This window comes from Schistocerca cancellata, unplaced genomic scaffold, assembly GCF_023864275.1.
Source record: "Schistocerca cancellata isolate TAMUIC-IGC-003103 unplaced genomic scaffold, iqSchCanc2.1 HiC_scaffold_952, whole genome shotgun sequence".
NCBI classification, from domain to species: Eukaryota; Metazoa; Arthropoda; class Insecta; order Orthoptera; family Acrididae; genus Schistocerca; species Schistocerca cancellata.
The window spans coordinates 50,001-55,000 of NW_026046960.1; the positions used below are offsets into that span (position 1 = coordinate 50,001).

The 5,000-nt window shown below is 52.7% G+C and overlaps 1 non-coding gene across 1 annotated transcript in view; it reads right to left on the bottom strand.

The window, feature by feature from the left end:
• LOC126149766 (small subunit ribosomal RNA) overlaps positions 1–1,711 on the bottom strand; it is a 1,909-nt gene extending 198 nt beyond the window's left edge. The window contains exon 1 of the ribosomal RNA XR_007531118.1: positions 1–1,711. This exon is cut by the window's left edge and continues 198 nt beyond it. This is a non-coding gene — a ribosomal RNA (small subunit ribosomal RNA).
• Between the last annotated feature and the right edge of the window lie 3,289 nt (positions 1,712–5,000).

Consider the following 5,000-nt stretch of genomic DNA (forward strand, 5'->3'; position numbering starts at 1 on the left):
CGAGCTTATGACTCGCGCTTACTGGGAATTCCTCGTTCATGGGGAACAATTGCAAGCCCCAATCCCTAGCACGAAGGAGGTTCAGCGGGTTACCCCGACCTTTCGGCCTAGGAAGACACGCTGATTCCTTCAGTGTAGCGCGCGTGCGGCCCAGAACATCTAAGGGCATCACAGACCTGTTATTGCTCAATCTCGTGCGGCTAGAAGCCGCCTGTCCCTCTAAGAAGAAAAGTAATCGCTGACAGCACGAAGGATGTCACGCGACTAGTTAGCAGGCTAGAGTCTCGTTCGTTATCGGAATTAACCAGACAAATCGCTCCACCAACTAAGAACGGCCATGCACCACCACCCACCGAATCAAGAAAGAGCTATCAATCTGTCAATCCTTCCGGTGTCCGGGCCTGGTGAGGTTTCCCGTGTTGAGTCAAATTAAGCCGCAGGCTCCACTCCTGGTGGTGCCCTTCCGTCAATTCCTTTAAGTTTCAGCTTTGCAACCATACTTCCCCCGGAACCCAAAAGCTTTGGTTTCCCGGAGGCTGCCCGCCGAGTCATCGGAGGAACTGCGGCGGATCGCTGGCTGGCATCGTTTATGGTTAGAACTAGGGCGGTATCTGATCGCCTTCGAACCTCTAACTTTCGTTCTTGATTAATGAAAACATACTTGGCAAATGCTTTCGCTTCTGTTCGTCTTGCGACGATCCAAGAATTTCACCTCTAACGTCGCAATACGAATGCCCCCGCCTGTCCCTATTAATCATTACCTCGGGTTCCGAAAACCAACAAAATAGAACCGAGGTCCTATTCCATTATTCCATGCACACAGTATTCAGGCGGGCTTGCCTGCTTTAAGCACTCTAATTTGTTCAAAGTAAACGTGCCGGCCCACCCAGACACTCAATAAAGAGCACCTTGGTAGGATTTCAACGGGGTCCGCCTCGGGACGCACGAACACGCACGAGGCGGTCGCACGCCTTCGGCTCGCCCCACCGGCAGGACGTCCCACGATACATGCCAGTTAAACACCGACGGGCGGTGAACCAACAGCGTGGGACACAAATCCAACTACGAGCTTTTTAACCGCAACAACTTTAATATACGCTATTGGAGCTGGAATTACCGCGGCTGCTGGCACCAGACTTGCCCTCCAATAGATACTCGTTAAAGGATTTAAAGTGTACTCATTCCGATTACGGGGCCTCGGATGAGTCCCGTATCGTTATTTTTCGTCACTACCTCCCCGTGCCGGGAGTGGGTAATTTGCGCGCCTGCTGCCTTCCTTGGATGTGGTAGCCGTTTCTCAGGCTCCCTCTCCGGAATCGAACCCTGATTCCCCGTTACCCGTTACAACCATGGTAGGCGCAGAACCTACCATCGACAGTTGATAAGGCAGACATTTGAAAGATGCGTCGCCGGTACGAGGACCGTGCGATCAGCCCAAAGTTATTCAGAGTCACCAAGGCAAACGGACCGGACGAGCCGACCGATTGGTTTTGATCTAATAAAAGCGTCCCTTCCATCTCTGGTCGGGACTCTGTTTGCATGTATTAGCTCTAGAATTACCACAGTTATCCAAGTAACGTGGGTACGATCTAAGGAACCATAACTGATTTAATGAGCCATTCGCGGTTTCACCTTAATGCGGCTTGTACTGAGACATGCATGGCTTAATCTTTGAGACAAGCATATGACTACTGGCAGGATCAACCAGGGAGCTGCGTCAACTAGAGCTGAGCAGCCGGCCGCCCGGGAGTGTGTCCCAGGGGCCCGCGCGAACACGCAAGCGTCCGCTCAATTATTCTGCAAACAGGAGGAGGCTGAGCTCCCCTGCACAATACACCTCGAAACCCTCTCAGGTCCCGGCGGCGCGCAGCGCCGTCCTAAGTACTTGGTCGGGTTCGAGAGAGGCGCAATCGCCCGGAGTTAGGCGAGTAGACGCTTTAGGTGCGACCACCCGTGCTCCCAACTGAGCTTGCCGCTGCCGACAGAGGCCCGGGAGCGTGCTGTCGTGGCATTGCCGGCGGGAGACAACACGCGCCACCTACGGTGACCGGCAGCTCCAACGCCAGCGCCACAGAAGGGCAAAGGCCCCACGTGGGTGCCGAAGCGAACTCTCCCAGCACAGCGCACGTGCCAACACGTCTGCACAACTGCGATACAAACCACCAGCGAGAACCGCTGGGGCGACCGAGCAGCAGACGGCGTCGCGGCGCCGAGTGCCGGGCGGCGGCGCATCCTCAACGCACACAGTCCTCAATCGGACCAGCACACTGCAGATGTCCACCGCGCTTCGCACCGGGCCGGCGAGGACCCACTTTGGCTGCACGGCGCCGCGCGCAGGGTGCCCCGGCGCGCAGCTGCGCCGCCTGCCGCGTCCGTCGGCCGGCGCGCCTGCCACTGGGCGCCCCCACCAGCCGGCTGTAGCGCGTGCGCCCACGCACCGCGCGGCCAGCACGCCGGGCGGCCCCCCCTCACCGGCCGGGGACAGTCCCACCCACCCACAGCCGCGTATCGCTTCACACCCAGATTCACATTCACGTTCGTTGGTATGGTGGGGACCGCTTCGTAGCTGTACCGATCGTTGCCCTCACAGATGTACCTCCAGCAAGGACAACCGCACCACAACGGGTTACCAGTTGTTCATTTGCGTAACGTCACCAGTAAACGTACACGTCCATCCCCGTTTGCAAAGTCAACTATTATTGCATGCCTGCCTGTCAGGTGTCAAGACACACTACATCCGCTCACATCCACGCAACAAAATGTGCCCGACTAGAGGGCACGTGGAAGGTGCCCCCGTACGTATGCGATGTCCATTGCGCGACCAACTGTCAACCGGCCTCTGTAGCATGTCGCAGATGTGGAACGCGGGGCACCGTGCTATCACATTGTGTGAGAAGAGACTACTACGTCTGCATACACGCGCCACTACATGAACAGACGGCTCATGCTGATCGCCATCCACTGCGTCCATTACTCCCACACGTCTCTATGGCGTACCACACTGCAATGCAGCTGTTATGGGGAGATGACACGTAGCTGTGTACACAACATTCTGAGCGGGTTGCGGTTGGACAATACATTAATGTAACGTGTCATATGCCAATTACAGAGCAGGGTAAGGCACAACTTGGGTTAGGTTAAGGCACAACTTGGGTTAGGTTAAGGCACAACTTGGGTTAGGTTAAGGCACAACTTGGGTTAGGTTAAGGCACAACTTGGGTTAGGTTAAGGCACAACTTGGGTTAGGTTAAGGCACAACTTGGGTTAGGTTAAGGCACAACTTGGGTTAGGTTAAGGCACAACTTGGGTTAGGTTAAGGCACAACGTGGGTTAGGTTAAGGCACAACGTGGGTTAGGTTAAGGCACAACGTGGGTTAGGTTAAGGCACAATGTGGGTTAGGTTAAGGCACAATGTGGGTTAGGTTAAGGCACAACGTGGGTTAGGTTAAGGCACAATGTGGGGGTAGATTGCGGTACAAATTGCATTACATTGCGGTGCAAATTGCATTACATTGCGGTGCAAATTGAGTTACATTGCGGTGCAAATTGAGTTACATTGCGGTGCAAATTGAGTTACATTGCGGTGCAAATTGAGTTACATTGCGGTGCAAATTGAGTTACATTGCGGTGCAAATTGAGTTACATTGCGGTGCAAATTGAGTTACATTGCGGTGCAAATTGAGTTACATTGCGGTGCAAATTGAGTTACATTGCGGTGCAAATTGAGTTACATTGCGGTGCAAATTGCGTTACATTGCGGTGCAAATTGCGTTACATTGCGGTGCAAATTGCGTTACATTGCGGTGCAAATTGCGTTACATTGCGGTGCAAATTGCGTTACATTGCGGTGCAAATTGCGTTACATTGCGGTGCAAATTGCGTTACATTGCGGTGCAAATTGCGTTACATTGCGGTGCAAATTGAGGTAGGTTAAGGTGCAACACAGGTTAGGTTAAGGTGCAACATAGGTTAGGTTAAGGTGCAAGATGGGTTAGGTTAAGGTGCAAGATGGGTTAGGTTAAGGTGCAAGATGGGTTAGGTTAAGGTGCAAGATGGGTTAGGTTAAGGTGACATAGGTTAGGTTAAGGTGACATAGGTTAGGTTAAGGTGACATAGGTTAGGTTAAGGTGACATAGGTTAGGTTAAGGTGACATAGGTTAGGTTAAGGTGACATAGGTTAGGTTAAGGTGACATAGGTTAGGTTAAGGTGACATAGGTTAGGTTAAGGTGACATAGGTTAGGTTAAGGTGACATAGGTTAGGTTAAGGGGACATAGGTTAGGTTAAGGTGACATAGGTTAGGTTAAGGTGACATAGGTTAGGTTAAGGTGACATAGGTTAGGTTAAGGTGACATAGGTTAGGTTAAGGTACAAACTGGGTTGTGTTATGGTACACATTGCGTTGTAGTACAGTACACGTTAGGTTTGGGTACGGTACACAATGTGGTATGGGATGGCGTGTTGTGGGGGGGAGGGGGGGGGGGGGAGGTTCGTTGATATCGACCGTAGGACGTGGATGCCCGAGGCAGCGTCAGTGTGTCAAAGGAGTTATGTCACGTCGGGATGCGCTTTTCGCCAGTGAGAGGGGGCGAGCCGTGTCTGTGGTTGCGGCAGACCTGTGTGTTTCATTCCTGCCAGTGTGTTTGTGCTGTAAGACGAGGCAGTGTGGTGGTGATGGGTGCACCCCTGTGTAGGACATGTGTGGGTGTTGGTGGCTTCTCTGAGCAATTGTGGTTGTCGGACGAGTGGGGTATTCTGTTTTATGATTGGACCTCCCGGTCTGGTTATCATAGCGTAGTTGGTGTACTGTGGCGGATAGGATGCACCGGACGTTGGTCCATGCTGGTGCTTAGTAGTTGTATCTGTGTCTGTTACAGGCAGAGAGTAGTGTGTGATAGAGTGTGTGGCTGACGTGTGGTTCATTTTGTGTGTACGGACGTTCAGCATGTATAGGGGCATTTGCGTATATAATCTATCATAATCTATCTATGTGGGCCTGCA